Source organism: Scophthalmus maximus, chromosome 8 (assembly GCF_022379125.1).
Source record: "Scophthalmus maximus strain ysfricsl-2021 chromosome 8, ASM2237912v1, whole genome shotgun sequence".
Lineage (NCBI taxonomy): Eukaryota > Metazoa > Chordata > Actinopteri > Pleuronectiformes > Scophthalmidae > Scophthalmus > Scophthalmus maximus.
In genome coordinates, this window is record NC_061522.1 from 12404010 (window position 1) to 12423954 (window position 19945).

Genomic DNA, 19945 nt, shown 5'->3' on the forward strand with positions numbered 1-19945 from the left:
AGTGCGATTGCATTGATTGGACAGAGTAATTGGTCTTAATGAATATGTCAACAGTCTGTTTCTTTCTCTCTCCATTAAACACAACTGGATTAGATTTACTGTGCTTACTCTAACAACTTAAAGACTACATAAGTAGGCTACTTTCCGCACGCACACACTCACACACCAGCTGCACACACTCACAAACACACACACAGAGCTCAGTGGATCAATGGCCTCTCGGTCAATGTCTCCTTAGGGAGAGTAATCTATCCGCTCCTCACTAATGAAACACTGATTGCCGTGCACATGTGTGTGTGTGTGTGTGTGTGTGTGTGTGTGTGTGTGTGTGTGTGTGTGTGTGTGTGTGTGTGTGTGTGTGTGTGTGTGTGTGTCTGTTTGCCGTTGTGCATTCATGGGCTCATGGATTAAATAAAGAGCATTTTGACACATTATGTTTTCTTACATATGCTCCTGTAGGAAAAATATTCAAGAACAATTATCCTGACAAAACATATAATACTAACAATATAATTTCAGTTCTACTACTAAGATGTTCATCTTCACATAGAAGGACAAGATTATCTCTTGATCTGCTGTCGCTGACACAGATATTGACCTAAACGACACATAAATAATTTACTACATCTCTGAAATAAAATGTGTGTGTGTTTGTGTGTGTGCGCGCGCGTGTTTTGGAGAAGATATTTTGGCAGTGTCACTCCACACTCCTTCCCTTATCGACTTCAGGGTTTGAATTTTGTTCAACGTCTGACTTGGAGTTCAGTTAAGTTTGCATTAAAGGGATAGTTCAGTGATTTTGAAGTGGGGTTCTATGAGTTACTTATAGATAGTTAATATGTTACCTTATGGAGATGGTGATCCGCGTTGTCATTCAACGGAGTTTGGAGGAGAAGTGGAAGTAGCGTAAGTCTTAGTCCGTACTGTTGCAGAGGGGACCACCGAAAAACGTAACCTAAAAAACCCCAAAACTTTCAATTGTAGGCTGGAGGTTAGAGTTAGAACCGACCGTCGGGTTACAACCTGACTTCAAAATCCCTGAACTATCCCTTTAAGGTTTTCAATAAAAATATGTTTGTTCAGGTCGACGCTGAATTATTACTTTTATAATTGTTGTTATTTATTTCTTTATTTATTTCAAATCTAAATAATGCATAATAAGTTTGCAAGAGAAGCATCATACCAGTTCGATTCAAAATGCCAAACTACTTTCTCTCCAGCTGTGAAATATTTCACAAACTAAATCCTTTGAATTCATACATTTTCATTTAGAGTTCAGAATTCCTGTATTTACGTGACTTCTCCTGCTTTTTTCTATGAATTGATAAAACTTGACCTTGCGAAAATGATCTTGCTGATGCAACTCGTTGTGTTTTCAAGTTCTCTTCAGACTAAAATAGCAAAATGGTTCCTGGCTGATACTCTGGTGACCTTTTCAGAAACTAAGTAGAGAGCTATACAGCTAATTTCTGTCACAAGAACACATTGTTTTTAAACGTGTTCAACTTTTACAATATGGCTGGCAGCATTTCAAGATAGAATCTGCTTGCTACACTATTTTAATTAGGAAGCACTTTTATAATGATAAAAACATTTCCTTGTTCACCCTTGTTTTTTGTGTGGAGAAGGCAGACATGGACTCAATTTGTACTGTAAGGGGGTTTACGTGATCTCTTTCCAAGGCCACATGTAGCTGTTGCAGCCAGGAGAGCGCGGCAATGTGAAGTACAGTAGGTCAGTAGTTGGCAAGAGGTAACAGAGAAGACAAACACCCAATAAGCCAGAACTATATCTCCCTGCTTCCTGATGCCACTGTCAAATGGTATGCAGTTTCACTTTGCTTCCTCATGTAAATCAACTCTCTAGTCAGAGAGTTGTCAAAACCCACCTGCTCTGGCCTACAAAATGTACAATAAACAAGATTATGATCATTTAGTGTATTTTTATGCTAGAATCAATTAGTTTGAATAATGGATTGCCGGGGATTTGGTGACGTCTTTCCTGAAATAAAATATCTAGACTGAGCCCGGGTCATTAGTATGCATTGCGCCTGAGCTAATTTTGTTGTGATCGTAACTAAGGGCGCTTTCCCACTCACCTTATTAGGTCAGGACCTGAGGACTTTTCAGTCTACTCCAGACCAAAATGAAAGGGGGGGAAGTTCCCTCGGACCACGGTCTGGACCACAGACCAAAAGAGGTGGACTCGGCCCTCATCAAACTGAACCGTGGTTCGGTTCATTTGCAGTGTGACAAAACAAATTTATTTCGATATTTTGGCCTTTTGGATCAATTGCAGGAAGTTGACGCAGCATTGAACAATGGAAGAAGAAAAAGAAGTGAAACAGAAGTGAGCTGTCGTACCACATGGGGGGCAGAGGAGACGAAATATTGAATTAATTTTCTCAGGATTAGTGGAAAGTCTTTGCCTCCAATGATATAATGTTTGAAAGACGAAGACGTTCATTTTGGCACATTAAAACTAGTGTCGAGAACTGAGCCCGAGGTTTGCGATGCCGGTAGTAAAACCATAATGATATTACAGTGGCAACAAAATTAAGAAAATGAACCGGTTCATTCATTTCACACCACCCACTACCTGTCATATTGACGACACGCCAACGACAGATGCACGCCCGTCTACAAAACGGTCAATGTCAAGTATGGGTAGACGAGGCTCACACATTGGTGATGATGACAGGATGTACATGTGTCATACAAAATTCTTCAGTGTGCTCCCTAAATTACAATATGAAGTCAAAACAAATTTACTAAAGACATTAACCTTGGTTCGGACCTGCGTCCAAACTCTCTGGTTTGATAACACCCAAAATCTGCAACAGAATGACATGGGAATTTTCTGTACAAATTTGAATCTGTGTAAGAAAATGAAATCAGTTCTTGCACCTGTTTGACCGTTTGGAAAGTTGTTCTGCAACGGCACCGTATGCTAATCTAATTTCATCCTTCTTTGTTTCCTCCTCTCGCTCCCTCTTGTTCCCTTCTCCATCTTCTCTCTCTCTCTCTCTCTCCCACTTTTTCTTCCACTCTTCGCAGGTTCACGTGTTGAAGCGCTTTTTTAAGGTAAGACAGACTCATTTTTTGTGTTCTCCCTCTCTTTGTTTACTTTTCCCCTCAGATGTTCAACTCACGAAACACTGCATGCCGTCAGCACTTGGCACAGATTGCCTATCACGAAACAATGCATTTGGCTCATATTCCTGCTCTCTGAAACACAATAAAGTTGTGTTTAGATAACAAAAGAGACACTCTGGGTGGCACTCCCACTGTACCCCCCCGGTAAAGTCACTCCCATTTGTTAATATATAATTACATTAAATAAGATATATTATAAGAACTGTGTAGACATCAATTGTAATAATGTACAGTAAATCCTCTTCCAATGTTTCTTTCAACAGAAGGTACCTGTCACAAGCTGTTATTCATAACAGGGTCTGCCTGCACAAAAAAAGAAAGAATCCTTATAGTTTTTAAAAGCCAAGGCCACTGTTATTGTTTATTTATGGATTACAGAGTTCAGCTTTTACTTTATCTCATACTTATTACTTTCAGGCTGGGATGCGCTGTAATAATATCGGCGGACTCACTGTACTTCCAAAAGAAAATGAAACGTGCTACAACATCATACAACTGGTCCTGACCTTGTTGGTGGACACACAAGATGCGTGTGTAATATCTGGCTGAGTGTACAGCGTTAGCATGGGAAAACCATGTGTTGTGCCTGCAGTTCTTTTCTTAATAGGTCCAACATCTTGGATCTTAAACACATTTTTGGATTTTAAACAATCAAATATTTCAGCATTGTGATTCGACTTGGCCTTAACTTGTATACTTTTCTCTATTGATGCACACAAGATGTCTGAATTATGAATTCATATTTCGTTTACATATTCACAAAAAAATAACATATTATACCAAATATATGACTAAATATATTAGGTCCTACTGTACATGCACACAGATAATATATGGAGTCCCCAAACTGAAAAAATATAGAGAAATGGTAAATGATATGTCAAAAATGTATCTTAAGAGTAACTGGAAAAAAACAAACCCTAATAACAAGTTAAAGTTTAAATCTCTAAAAACTCTTCTGCTCTTCAAAAAACAAGTTTGGAAAAAAACAAAACCCTACATAGCTTTAAAACGGCTTGGATGTAACGCTTCACCTTTGCATCATATGGCATCTGGCCCTTCAGCCAGACATGTGAAACCACGGCTGGCTGTTTTTTCATTTCTCTCTTCTTCTTTTTTTGTACGTGTGTTTTTCTTTTTAGGACACATCAGTACGCCACAGTTTCATGCTGGAAATACTCAGCCGTAGCGATGACTGCTTATTTCGCAAAGATCATATGGATATATTAACAACGTTAAAATCTTGATTTCCTTTGAGGGGGCATCTTTAATTTATTTTGGGTGTAAAGGATTTTTATTGAATTTTTTCAAATTTTTTTTCTATTGAAAAAGGGTTTTTGTTTTTTTTACCAACTGATTTGAGGTCAAAAGTAGTAAATTTTTTTAACATTTAACAAAAAAAAAAAATCAGTTTCTGGGCTACATAATTTACACGTTTCCTAATTTCTAGTATTGCACCACCGAGCATGTACTGGGGTAAAAGGAAATGTAACTTATAGGCACATAGGCCACTGCATTGTTCAGACTTTGGTGATGTCCAGACCTGAAGACACCTAATCCAGAAAAGGACATCTCATTGCTCTAAAAACAAATGACACCAGAACCACATATAACATTACATTAGGCCTCTCAAACTAAAAAAGGTTCTCAGGAGGTTTTAAAACTTTGAATAAAATACCGCCCCATATATGTGTATATGTATATTTAAATATATAATATAAAAAAATACTGCAAATATTGCTGCATAATGTCCATTTCACCCACAAATACTTCAGACCAGAGGACAAATGGAGAAGGATGCCAATCAGCCAAAGAAGTAAAGGCATGATGCCATGTTAGTGTGCCCCTTCGCCTCATTGTGTTTGTTTACTTCGGTGCCCAAGGCTGTGTTAAAGCATGCGTCTCTCTGGGTGTGTGTCCCCACGTGTGTGTGTGTGCGTGCGTGCGTGTGTGTGTGTGTGTAGATGGGTGGGCGGGCTCTGTAGGGACCGTGTGTAGAGCTTCATTAGTGGCTGAGGTTTGGCTGGTGCACTGCTACAGTACTGGAGACTCACTAGGGTGCACAAAGTCATGTGTTACTCTACTGCTGCCCCATCTGCCACAGTGGCCCTCACTTGACAGTTGTTTTGTGGTTTTTTTCAATGCACATGCATCTTTGTAAGCTGTGGCGGACAGTTACTTTATAGTTCTATGCCGCTATATTTCAGGGAGAACAACTTTACTTTTTAGTAAATCAGTTTAATATATATATTAATATGAATATACATCAAATTGAATATTATTTGCATACATATATATAATATATAACATAGAACACACATGATAAGATTATATACTTATGCTGCATTTTATAGATCAAGGGTTTTTCTAACTCCCTTTTCTCTCAACTCATCAGCTCATCATCTGTGAGAGATGTAATCCTTGGTTGTTTGACAGTTTTTTCTCCCTGGCTCATTTCCTGCTGTAGGTAAAGACGTCGGGTGACGCTAAAAGCTCACTTTCACTCATCACGCTTTTACGTGTTACACTGTAAAAGTTAAACTGGATCGGGGCTCTGTAAGGCTGATTAACTCTGAAAGGTTCAGTAGATTGATGATCAATAGTAGGATTGATGTATGTTTAATGTATGTATGTTCGTAAATGCTGCTGGATGCCTGAATTTCCCTCGGGATAAATAAAGTATCTACTACTACTACTACTACTGGAGGTGGACTTGAAAACACAAGCGTAGAAACTTCAGGGCTACAAACAACCAGTAATGCAACACGCTGTAAAGGGCTGTAGTAGGAATGAACATATAATTATTAAGTCCTGAAAAGAAAAAGAAAAATCTTATATTGGGGTCAATATGGTATCTTCCCCCTTTCAGAGCGGTAGAGAACTGTCAGCATAGTTCTTTCCCTTAATCCCTTTGAGGCCTTTCCTTAGTCGTGTAATGTTTGGAAAACCCTGTCCTACTATAATTCCTTGTGTTACTTTTGGGATCCCATAAGTTCCCATAATTCTTCAGCGGATGTCAACTGGAGGTATAATGCTGTTATGGATTCCATAAGCTCTGGTGTGGGCTACAACTTGCTTGCGCATCTTTATCTATTTATATTTCAGCAAACTGGGCATCGTCAAAATGATGTTAAATGAACTATGAGCAGTTTCCGTTGGCAATGTACCAATGGGTGCACAGACAACCGCTATCGATAACTTTGACACTGACCCTGCTAGAAAAAGCAGCACAGAGCAGCATACTGTAACTGGTCACCGGCAGACTTTAGCAGAGCTTATCAGCTAAGGCGTTAATAAGGAGTGACTCAGTGAAAGCCTGGCAGACACATTGGGATGAGGGAAACAAAAGCACGTCATCTATGCAGTATAAAGACTTGAGTGGAAGGAATGACAGTAATAGGGGGAAAAACTCCAGAGAGCAACAAATCATTTTAAGACTGAGGATAGGGCACACAGGGTTAAATAAGACGATACAGTTAATAGGAAAGCATCCATCAGGGAACGTGTACAGCATGTTATATGACATTGTCAGAAGTATATGGCTAAAAGAGAAAAGCTGAAGAAGGCACTTAAGAAATGTGGTGGAAGTTAGATTCGATTTTTGTTTGAGTCTTTGAAAGAGTCTTTTTGAGCTCTGGCTCGCAATCCAGCGAGGTGGGTGTCGGTAACGCACCTTTGTAATCCACTAGATGAAGAAGTAGGGAAAGGAGATCCCACAGGGGGCTTGACTTCTCTCCCGGCTGTCAATATGGTTCACTTTTAGATGTGTTTTCTGTTTGACCCGTCGGTTCCTCAGGTTAGAAGTGTTGGCCTGTCTAACTATACATTTCGCATCGCAAATATTGCAAAAAAGGTGCGTCGACTTCTGAAAAGTGTGAGACTTGAAACCATTTTCTGCGCACACCGTTGCCCTGCCCTTCTATAATTCAAACAAGCTGCAAGGGTGACGCACCGTTTGATTCAGTGTGAATCGCTCCTCGGTAACACATCACGTAAGCCAGTCGGTCCCCTCAAAAGTGCAGAGTGGGGTATCCGACTCCAATGGAGAGGCAGAATGACCCGCGTCACTCTATATGTACAGAACCCCCAAACACTTTGGACTGTGTAATGTGTTGTGTTTGTGCTAAAACTCGTTTACTGCCTTAGCTTAAATAGCTCCGCTCAGCGGGAGAAAGGTTAAGGTAATTATCACATCCTGTTACCAACAGACAGGACACCTCCCCCTGTTAAGCGCACACTCATAGACTCTGTAGCACACAAACACGCGGAACCATCAAACGAAACTGCATGTGTTAGGGTCCGTCATTTATGTAATCGAGCATCTGTTCGTCCTCTTTTCATTTTCTTTTCCCTCCACGCTAGCACAACATGTAAACGACGCAACTGCGAAATGATTCCATTTTATTTTACAGTTTGTCCCCATTTCACTCGTTGCTCTCAATTGAGGCCTTAATGTCTTTTTCCTCCACTCTCTTCTTCTGCTGTCCCTCCTCCTCTGCTTGCACCCGTATTCACAAATCTGACGGGAATGATGCCAACAAAATCGTTAATGGCATCGCATCGGGAAGAAACAAACAAATTCCCCCGCGGATCACGTTTCTTCACTTTGATACTATGTGTGAATTGGGCGGGTTTAGCACATCTCCTGAAAAGAAAAGTGGGGCACAAATTCAAAAAATGAAATGACAGATGAGTGGACAGAGGTGTTCAGTGGGTGTGAAGTCGTGTGCCGCCTAAAAGAATGATTGCTGTTCTGTTCTCTGTAAGAAGCCAAACAATTTAGAGCAAAAATTCAAGTCACCAGAAATTGACAATTCAAAAGGAACCACAAAGAAGAAGAAGTGGAATCTCCTTTTTTTTTCTTCTATAAGTGAACGTTACACTATCTCTGCTCCCTTTCATCTCTTCCACTCGTCTGACTCCATCCTTCCCCTAAAACACCCCCATCTCCTTCCGTTACTCACCTTCTTCCAAGTGTCTCTTGGTCTCCTTATCCTCCTATTTTTGTGCACGACCACCCCCTGCGTGTGTTGTCTCCTATCCGCCTCCTCTCTCTCTCCATCCTCATTTCATTGCCAGTCTAGACAGCTTCAGCAGCAGGTGCTGGGAGAGGTGGAGAGAATCGGGTGACAAGAAGTGAGGGAGGGAGGGAGGAAAGGAGCCAAGGGGATAAGGAAGATGGAGCAAGAACAGAGCGAGATTGATAGATCAAGTGGTTTATGATGAAAGTTTAGAAGAGTATGGAGAGGGAAAGAAAAATGAAAGGAGAGGAAATGGATGGGTCAGGTTAAGGTAAAGTTGGACTAGAGAGGAAAGGAGGGATAGGGGAGAGGGATAAATATATCGGGTTAGTGCTATGCAGATGGGAGGGGTGCTGAAGAGGCTATTTCAATGCAGGGTACAAATCAGGTGCATAAGATGAGGAGAGAAGGAAGTGGTAAGGAAAAGAAAACGAAGGGACGGCAATGGGAGGTGTGGAGAAGAGGAGTGGATGAAGTAAAGAAACAGAAGTGTGGAGGGAAGGAGGGAGGAGAGTAAAGAAGCGGGGGGGGGGTGAGAAGGAGAAGAAAGTCCTACCAAAAGTTCGGGGCTAGGAGAAAAAGAGTAGGATGGATGGATAGATGGAGGAATGGATGGATGGATAGAGTACGTGTAGGAGGGAGGACAGGAACAGTGTGGTTGTGCTTTTACTGGAGGACACTGGCTGCAAGGAAGTGCGGTGGGTAACAAGGCCATAGCTCATTCCTGTGGAGACGTGTGAGTGTGTACGTCTCAGACTGTCTGTGTGTGCACTGGTTGTGTGTCTGTGAGTGTGCATGGGAAGCTGCTGAGAGGGAACAGCCTCTATCCTATTAGTGACTACCTCTTACTGAATGACTTATATGCACCTCGTTTTTCACCAGCGGGATGACAGCAGATGCTCAGGAAGAAACAAACACGCGCGCACACACACACACACGCACACACACACACAATCATACAGCCACAGGAGTGGCGACAGGAGAAATCTGCTTCTCCTTTCCGAAGCGAAGAGAAAATGCCATGAGCGCGTAACAAAAAAACAAAAAAAGAATCTTGAAAATGTTGCACATTATAAAAATAGCATAGTGTGTTTCAGCAATGAAAAATTGTTTTTAAGATGATGGGCCTCATGCGAGAACGGTTCGTATGAACAGATTTGTTCTTTAATTGTGCGTACGAGTGACTTAGGAGAATTTACGAGTGGTCCAGACCTGTCGTGAGAGTCACGCAAATTAGTCTGCTGTTATTCAAACTGCATATTGTATAATATCGCAATGAACGATATCTTGTGATATTGTAACTAAGCTATGAGTACACACCATGTAAACAGGACAACTCGGTGCTGTGCTCGACTCCTTCCAGTGCCTCCAGTCTCTCTACACCAGGCTTAACACACGGTGGACCAGTATGTCAACTGAACACAGAGAGACCAATGTGACATCAACTCACCATCAAACTCTTAGTAACACGGCAGAAAGAATAAAAAAATCACCTCTGGATAAAGAGACAAAGTCATCATGTCACATATCTTGTGCTGTGACTAATAAAATATCTAATTCAGCATTGATCTTCTGGAAAAAACAAAATGCGTATAGCTCATTTTAAATCAGCTGAATGTGTTGAATTACAACCTTGTATTTTTGCAGTTTCCACCTCTCAAGTTTCTGAAGGTCTTCTCTCCAAAGGCATTACAAATCTTGGACTCGGTAGTTGCTCGCAAGTACAATTAAAACAATATGACTCGGAGGCAGCAAAATATTATCCTAACATGGTTTTATCCAAATGAATAAAATCATTCTTCCAGCCACCTCTATTAAAAAAAATCCTGGTTGAGTCAAATTATTATAGATTATGGAGAAATCTTGTACAGGCATGTTTCAGCTGAAATTGTAGCCCCGTATGCAGCCCACCATTGTGCACTGGAATTGATTATCGGTGACGCCTATGTCACTCATCTTTGAAAAGAAGGTTGGATGATTGAGGCATTCTAAAGATATTACTTCCATGTGAGTTTGGTCTAACAGAGTTTGGCTTTGTGCCCCTTGAGCGCATTCTGAGCTTAGAAGATCTTTGCCATCCACTTGAGATTCACATCAGCTTTTTACTTTTGACAGTATTTTTTTGGGGAACTCTTGGGTTATTTAAACTCATTTTCAACTGGATTTTGTCTTAGATTATTTTAACACAATTGTATATATGTTTGTTTTAGTTGATGATAATATTTTATCTTGTATCTTAATTATTTTGTATGTACTTATTGTGTCATTGTAAATGAGGGCTTTGTCCTTAGTGATTTTTTAAGACTATTCTGTATATAAGCACCTCTGATAAAACCAAAGCATATTTCAAGGGTGGAAACAGACTTCTGTACAGTGAAAAACCTTGCACACTTATATAGTGGGTGTCTGAGTGCTGTATAATCACTCGCTCCAGGGAGTTTTTAATTGCAAGTTATTTAACAAAATCCCCTTCTATCTTGCATGGGTTTGTAATTTGGACCAGTCCCCACACTTTAACTTCCTAAAACTGAAACCTTTCATTACTTCTTAAACAGTGCCATTGTGTCAGAACATTAAAATCAATTTGGTAGGCACTTGAAACCAATTTCAATCTGAATTTAAATAGAAATGGAGGGAAGCAATAAAGTAGTTTTCACACAGAGAAGCCACCAGGCAAGAAAAGTTTAGTTACAAACTAGAAGAGGATTGGTACTTAGAAATAAACAAGTTTTCATCATAACACATACGTCAACCCACGCAGGCACACATCTAAAATATCTCTTCAATCCCATCTAGTCCTTGAATGTGAAAGTTCATTTGTGTTATTGTAATCCTCCACGGTGACATTTTCCCTCGACAATGAAGACTGACCCCGTCAGGCTCCTCACCCGCCGGAGTCCATAGCAAACCCAGGGACTTAATGGTTTGGAGAAAGGTGATATGAGAATAAGAAATAAGAATCCCAAATGATTTTAGCCATTTTAATTAAATTTATGCATACTCTTCCCTGTGAAGAATTTGGGGCAGCTGTATCGGCGAGAGGGGGAAGAGAAGGAGAGGAAAAGAGGAAAATGGGTCACTCTGGCAGAGGGACTGAGGCTTCATTAGGAAACCTGCTGCTGTCGTGCTGTGGCCATTCTAATTCTGCGCCCAGCATTCCCATTCAGCGCTCGTGGGAACCCAATATCAGCCTTGCATTTGTGATCTTGTCAAAAGCAGGAAATAAGCAGGTGTCAGGTCATGCTGCTCTCACCCGCCACCGCTCCGATGACATTCTGCCACCTATCTCTATTCATTCTGCCTAAATTACCGCTCCACCTCGCTCGCCTTGAAGAGAAAAATTGTCGGATGTTTCTTATCCTGAACTTTCTTTAAGTGACAAAAGCTGAACGGGTTGTCTGCCAGTGAAAGAATTAGGATGTTAGGACTGAAACAAGTTGATGTTAACTAGGCAAAGTAAGATGTACTGTGTAATTTGCCTTTCCAAGATGATACGTTAGTAGATGGCACCAAGCTCCAACAGAGTTTCTCCACTTTAGAAGGTCTTCCTCCCTTTCTAATTTGCTGTAATTCTCCTTGTCTTCCCCTCTCCTCTTCGCCCCCATAACACCCATTATTTTTTCCTGCTTCCCCTCTTCCACTTCATTCGCTCCCTCAGTCATTTGTTCTCTTGGCCTTGAGCACAGTGGCGTCTACTATGTCTTTAAAAGTAGGACACCACTGAGTAATGTGTTGCACCTACCAAATGATAATTCAGAGTTCTCCCCGCATATCCGTGACTACAGGGACACTCCGAGCACACAATGGCATCTGCTCCTGGAGAAGCGTCGTCGTGCAGTTTCTCATCGTTGTGTTGTTGAACATACAGGGTTCGCTCTCAATGACAGCGGGGATTTTTGTGCCCTTTGTGTGAGCTGTGTCATTACCCTGCCTTTACATGAACGTTGCTATCTTGTAGATTGCTCACAGCCATCCTCTGCTGGAGTTTTTCTTCCCGGCAAATAGTATCTTACGAATAGTTACTAAGTGGTTTGGCCTATCAAAAGAAAGAATAGAGCAGATTGTTACTTCTGTCATTTATGTAGTTTTTTGTTGTTGTTGTTATGTCTGAGAAAAATAGCCCTACTAATTTCAATGGGATTATCTTGGGTTTGACCTATAGGCTACATCCACGTTACTACATTTTCACTTATAAAACTCACCACTGCTGCCATGTCAACGCCTGCTGTCTTCACCTCTCCGTAGTTTTACAGCGGCTCAAATGGAGAAGCTGTTCGCCCCTTGTTTTAGTTTGAAAACTCTGGGAAAAGTTGTTAATCCCTATTTTAAGGTACTAGTTCAATGCGTAACCTAAGTACTCTTTAAATGTTGTTACAACATCTTAAATATGGGAATGCATTTTGACATAAATCAAATAAAATATTTTTTGTGGGAGCAGCGCAACAAGCAATTAATATATGATTGACATCAACCAACAAAGTTGACTTGGAAAATATGTTAGCAAAAAATGTACTGTTTACACATCCAGCAGACACGGAGCAACAGTTGCTTTCATTTGGACCAGTGCATCTGGCCAGTAGTCTGATATTTTTCATTTTTTCAACCCGTTATTTGATGCCAGAGAGACCTCTCCCGAGCTCAGTTTGAACATGGCGTTCAGCGACTGTTGAAATATCCTGTGACCTGACCTGTAAGTACTGCGCATATACAGTATGAGACCACAGGACGGAGGTAATGAGACAGTTTTTTGCAGTGGAGCCTTATAACGTTCACTGGAATTGCCTCCTCTTAGTCAAAGAGAAGCATCCCCAACTTTTCACATAAGATCTTATCCGTTTAGCTCAACTGAGTCAAGAAGCTTTAAGATGAAGGGAGAGGCAGGCATATACACATTAAACCAAACAGAAGAGACAGAATTGTAGATTGCACAATGGTCTTCTGAGTAAAACAGAAGCACAAGTGGTTTCTGTATGAAAAAAGCCAATTTTGACTTTCACTTTGCCTGTTTGTCCTTCACTGTTCTTTTAGTTCTGTTTTGGTCTTTAACATTAGATTTCTCTGAGATATTGCCAAAATATGCACTTTTGATTTTTCGCTTTGATGACGAATCTTCTGCCCTTTCTTTCAGTTCTCATCACACAATAAGTCTCTGTTAAAATGGAGACACTCTGCCCTGCTGCTGCACAAAGCAGACACCTTCAGCTTATAATTGTAGCGTCTGACTAAGTATCGATTACGGGTATTTAACGAAGTGGAGTATTTAATTTGGTAAATGTGCGCACAACGCTGATACATGTCTATAAAATTAAAGGAACAACTGGGTTGTTCAAACTTCAGACAGCTGCAGACTTGCATATGGACAGTGGACGAGATACTACACATACTCAGGGGTCTGCACACGGAGACATTTCACAAATGCACGCTGGAAAACACCGTGGCAGCCTCTTGACAGTAAAGAGCACCTCTGTTTGTTTTATACAGCTTAACAAGAATAGGACCAAACATAGGGAACAACGTATTACTATCAGGATAGACCTCTTGATAGCTATCATCTCATTTTCAAGGAGGTCCCCAAACAAACATGAACAAACAGAAAACGTGCAGTACACATATTCAGTGCACATATTCAGTGCATGAAACATGTATAGGGTTTGTTTTTCTTGTGCATGCGCAGAGTTCATGGTGAAAAACTTTGGGCTACACAAGGACATCTGTACTGGGGTCCACATGGACCCTTGCAGAGTTAATTACAGTCACACCGTCAAAGAAACTACAAAAAAAATTGGCCTTAAGTCTGATTAACCTCCAGTAATTCTCCCTCCATATACAGTTTATATATCTATATCTATATAGATATATAGATATACACACACATCAAACTCATGAAGACACACAACTTATCCTACTTTAGGCTCTAAGTGGAGTTTCACCAAAGGTCTTCCTCAGTCTTTCAAGACCAGCAAGTCACTTTTGAAGCCTCGTTTGAATTAAGCAGGCATTTGTGCATCAAGTATCCTTTTAAAATGCTTAACTATCCTTGCAGGGGCCTCTTAGATGCATTTGTGTAAACCCTTAAACACACACACACACACACAGACTCTGCAAACAAGTTGAAGTTACAGTATTTACGCAAAACTGCGTCATGCCGCTCTGAGGGTCCCTGTTGCCAGCTTAACCTGCAATAACCTCTTTAACATTCTGAGCAAACTGATCAGTTGCGCGCACACGCCGCCAAAGGCTGAACGTGTGTACAAGGTTAAATGTCCTGCTGTAATGCGTTTTTCTAGAAAATTAAAGCACTGACGAGCAGACAATCTTGAAACGCCTCACACCTGACTGCCACAGAGATGCTGTCGCTTGAGGGAGGTTGTGTCTGGAGATAAAGTTTGTAGGTAGTCACGTCGGTCTTATGCATGGTCCCACTGTGACTCTCCACATTTAGAGTATTGCTTACGAGACAGCCATCTGACGTCCACCCCGCCGCCCTGCTTACCCACGTGCCTTGATGTTGAGTCCAGTTGACAGAAACCAAAGAAGAGGGTTTCACACATGCCGAGTGAAGCCAACCCAAAGTGAACCCAAGTTCCACTGAGCTGCCCTGGTTAGGTTTACACTTCAAAAAAAAATATCTGGGCCATTGCTGTGCAGAAAGAGTTTGGTTTATCTCGCAAATGCACCCTCTGTGACCGCATATGCCCTGAATTCATTTCTCCCCGCAGCAGAAGCCTAGAAGATGACGTCCAGGCGATACCAACATTTCGGCTCTCACTGACGAGTCACTTCAGCCAATCGACATGAAAGGGATTCAAGGGCTGCTCTGAAGGGCTCCCTCGAGAGTCCTCACAGAGATTCAAAGCAGCTAAAAGGGCTTGCAGGCAGACGTTCACCGTGGGCGCCACTTAATCACACGGAAAATCAGGGAGGAAACTACAGTAATGCAGTGTCTACCAAAAAGAGGGTAAACATAACTTCTCCCAGCTCATTGTGCGAGGGCTGTAAACTGAAGTTGCTTGCGCCAACATGAGCCTTCCAAATGATCTAGTTTCCGAACGCTTCCTCTCGGGCACAGGGCTGCCAAGGCTTTAATTACTTCTGCTGGGCCAGCACAGGTGAAGCACAATCTCACTAACAAGGTGGTTTTCCAACCGGGGAGTACTGGAACCTAACAGGAAAACAACATGATGGAGAGGAAAACTCGCGGCCGCAACAGAGGGGAGACCGATGCTTATAATAATCCTCCACCCAACCGATTTCACCGGCTATCGTCAGATCGTTACAGAAGAAACGCGGCGCTGGAGGAACCCGGGGAGAAATGTGCGATCAACTGAAAATAAAGTGTGAACTAGTACTCACACGTAGTGCACACACATTTTTCTAAAGTGCACATATATGCAAGCTCGGGCTAGCGCTGAAGTCTGTCACGCTCCTTCTCCCACTTCTTCAAATTGTTTGTGACTGCATTAAATGAGACGGTGTCCTCATGACCTGAGAGCAGTGGGTGTTTCGCACCTCAAGGAATGCAACGGTAATGGCTTTTGTCCTAGTTTTCATCTGCAGTTAATTTGCTCGAGATCTTAACAATCATCAGATCCCGCCATTAATGTATGCTGCCATCATCGTCTCTGCCCTTATTTAGTAAGTCGGTCAGCAGCGCAGAGGCAGGAGTGGTGTAACAGCACCGACTAGTGGGGACTCTGCTTTATGGCACCTATGACAGAATCTGATCTTAAATCTAAACGTTGTCAACAGTAAACGTTGTCATATCCTCGTCATTTTTGCTGCATTAAGTCATGACAGTAACTTGTCACAGCCTGCTGCAAAATGGGTGCTTACAACAGGAATTAGAGTATATAGTGTAAGTATAGTGTAATGTAAGAAGACAGAATAAAGCTCATAATTAATATTTTTTTCATTTCCTTTATACTTGTTTAAAAAAAACTACTGCAGAGGGGTTCAGGGCTTCAAAGTTTAGCTTTGGTTGGATTTCACTAAACAAAGAACTGTGCAACTGCCCATGGTCCTTCGAGACGCATCCTCATTTCACCCCACCCACAAAGTGATTTTTTGTTTTTTGCCACGACTTGCGACTTGCTCGGCTCCGCTCTGCTGCACTCCATAGATGGCAGAAGAATTCAGAATGACAACAGAGCATTACAGTTGCAAAACACTGCGGAGCGACATCTGTGTGTGTGTGTTTGTGTGTGTGTGTGTGTGTGTGCTTGTGTGTGTGCTGTCTCTCTTTACTTATACATTTCACATGCCTCTGTGCTAGTATTCACGTGTCCTAATGCAACCCTTTTGATCTGTCAGAGTGTATACTTATCATGCTGAGGTGCTATATAATTTTCCCACTCCAGCTTTTAAGGCCCCTCATCCCCTCACATCCCTGTTACGGCTTGTAAGTAGCTGGCATCGAAGCCTAAAAAGCCTTGAATGCCCCCAGTATAGGAGTTGAGCTCCTATACTGGGGCGGACCATTTGACCCAACCTGCTTTTGGAACAACGCAGCTGCTGCAGTGAAACTCAGGGCGCACATAGGAAGCTTCGATATGAATGCTATGACACCAATACACACACACAGACACACGCGCGCACACACATACACACACGCACACACACACGCACACGCAAAGTGGCAGCAGACACAAACACGGGGAACTTAGTTGAAAGCCAGAGTTGGCTTTAAGAGCATTGAGTTCTGAAAGGCTAAGACTCTTTTCCTAATCCCTTCCCTACTTTTCTTCTTCTCCCCTCACTCTCTCTCTCTGTTTCTTCTTCTCTCTTGCAGGAGAATTCTTGGGAGATTTCTTACTCTTTCATTCCTCAAGGATGAAGCAGCACGGAGGACTTGTGTACTGAAACAGGTATGCACGGATTGTCATGATGACTTTCAAACACAAACGTGTGCACACACACACACACACACACACACACACACACACACACACACACACACACATATACGACCTGCTGTTACTGACCAAAACAACTTTGTTCTGCATGGGCCAGATTTCTGTATGATTCATATTGCTCTAAGGCTGCGCCATGTCCACTGAGAAAGACACAGAGAGGGAGTACAAAAAAGAAATTAAAAGTGTTGGGATCTTTCTTCAGAGAAAGAGAGCGAAGGAAGAACAGAGAGAGACGCATCCTCAGGGACAGAGAGAGCGAGTGAAGACACTGTCGACAGGATGAAAGTTTAACCAAACATGGGCTCCCCACAGGAGTGGCAAACCTGCTGGCGTCACACTGGACAGCGCGAAGGAGAGACATGCAAAGAGACAGACTGGCAGACAGGGCAAGACAGAGCGGCGATCCCCAGCTGTTTTTAAAACACCGCCTCTGATACATTATTGACGATGCAGCTCCCCGACGCATCGCTGAGCTTTCCTCTCATGTTAGTGCTCGAGTTCGCATAGCGTCACCATTCTAAATATAAAGCATTCGCTCACCCCCTTTTTCGGTTTGTTGAAAGATGCAGAGGCTGCACGTTTCCTTTTCCGATGTTGGCTGGAGTTTTGAGTTGAGTTTGTGTGGGTGACTCATTTTGGTAGCAAGCCCTGCCAAACTTGAAAAAAAAACAACAACACAAAAACAAAAATAGATTTCATCAAACTCTTTGAAAGGATTGTTAGATGATGCACAGAGAACACTGGGCCGAGTGAAGTGCTTCACTGGGAGTCGTATGTACTGTACAGTACAGGAAGTGAGGCGTTATCAAGGGGATTGATTTTGAATCAGACAGCATGTGAAACACTGCACGTCCACAAGTTTATAATACAGCAATAACTTCGTTTCAAACCTCTCGGCCACCCCTCACTGTTTATCATTCCCGGCTCCCCAGGTTAGTAAGCCGATTCGGGTGAATTTGTTCTTTGAGTAGGTGGAGTACCAGGTCTGGTCTACAGGTGGCGGCAGAGCAACATACCCAGCAGGCATGTTTCTGTGGCAGACTTCATTTGGCCCATTTTCACCAGAAAATCCCAGTGTAGGCCTCCCTTCATTTATCTCCCTGTCTCATCCAAGACAGGTTTTCAAGTAAATGACTCTTCCTGGCCGAAGAAAAACGATGGGGGGGGGGAAAAAATAAATCAATATGTTTGTATTTGTTGACGGATCAAGTGTGCAGACAGTTCACGAAACCTCTTCTATTTCAGCTCCCACTTTTCAACTCCGCGTTCCGGGATGAACCATGAGCAGAGGTAAGAAAGTCATCTTTAGCTTGACCTTGTTTGAAGAGTGTGAATGTGAATGTGTGCTCAGATGCATGGACATCTGGGTCCCAGCGCTGCTGGGCGTGCATCGGTGCACTCACTTGTGTACATGTATGAGAGTGTACGTCTCTGTTATTTTTGACAGATGTTGTAAAGACATGATTAGCCCTCTGGCTGCCAGTAGCTCCGTGCGAGGTTGCTATAGTGACTGAGGGTTGAGTGTTGGGGAGGCCAGAGTGGAATATGAGGGTGCCGAGGATGAGGTGAGGGGGTGGAATAGGAAATGAAGTGCCTGGTGCCTCCGGGCCTGTTCGTGTGTTTCTGTTTGTGTTTTTGTTGTTGTTTTTTTGTGCATGAGTGGGTGAGTGTGCATGTTCGTGTGACGTTCATGTCTATTCGTTTGTGTAGTCGCACGAAGAGTGGAGCATTGACGAGACTCCAGTCTGTGTAATTGGGAATTTGATGAAGATAACTTACTCAAACACACAAGTGATGTACACACACACACACACACACACACACACACACACACACACACACACACACACGTTCAGTCTGAGTGGGCGCGACAGACACGGGGAACCTGTGATGGCTGGAGTGTGGGCTGAGGGTAACCTGCTCTGCCAAACAGACCAACGCCATGACAGGGTCGCACTCCGTATCACTTATCACTTTAACTGCAGCGTCACTGGTGCTGTTGTGCAAACTGGTACAAGCTAGAGAAATGCCCTCTGGCACAGGGGGCTGTAAAACAGAGCGGTTTGCGGCACCGAGCAGCTTCAAGCTTCGACTTCATCTTGCTAATTGTTTTTCTTGTTTGTTTTCTGAGGAAGTAGTTCAAGATCCTGGTAGAAGTCGCAAGATGAAGAAAATATTCAGAGAATAAGAAAAAACTGCACTTTTTTTTCTGTCTGCGGTTTACTTTTCTTTTCTGTAATACCAGACAGTTGTACATCCACAGGCCTTTAGTACTTGATGAAAATGAAACAACCTGTGGAGATGAAACTTGCCTCGGTTGAAATGCGTACAAACCAGACATGGCTTGCGGCTTCGTTTTGTTTTTAAGGGGTCACAGGCCTCCCAAGTCGTCTCGGCTGAGAACTCTTCTGGCTTGTTTGTGGAGTTTCACTTTTTCTCGTCTCCGTACCTTTTCCGATACCTCAACTCATAAAGGTTTTTATCATGATATTTACAACAAAACTGTATTTGATGTAGGTGGGTCTTGGTATGGCCGTGCGTACTGAGGATGATGATGATGCAGTATACAGTATTGGACCCATTAGGTCACACAGCATTGTTTAGGGTCCGAGGTATCGTCTGTGGACACATCAAGACCCCTGATATTGGGCATCAACAGGTCCTACTCTTTACAGCATATTTGAAAAATATATATTCCCCTTTAAGGGATAGTGTATTATTTTTAGACATTTCACAGCCAATTATCAACGTCTTTAGCGGTATAGCTAATGGAATGAAAAAAGCCTACACTTATTAATATAGTTTTTATTATTTATTGATGTTTCTTATTGTTATATGGCCATACTGCGGTTTTTAA

General features: G+C 42.2%; 1 protein-coding gene across 25 annotated transcripts in view; it reads left to right on the plus strand.

The window, feature by feature from the left end:
• ptprdb (protein tyrosine phosphatase receptor type Db) overlaps positions 1-19945 on the plus strand; it is a 135082-nt gene that overhangs the window by 18501 nt on the left and 96636 nt on the right. For all 25 annotated transcript variants that reach the window (XM_035637771.2, XM_035637777.2, XM_035637782.2 and 22 more), the window contains exons 3-5: positions 3057-3083; positions 16965-17040; positions 18334-18378. The gene's annotated coding sequence lies outside the window, so the exon portion shown is untranslated. The remainder of the gene's footprint in view (positions 1-3056; positions 3084-16964; positions 17041-18333; positions 18379-19945) is intronic.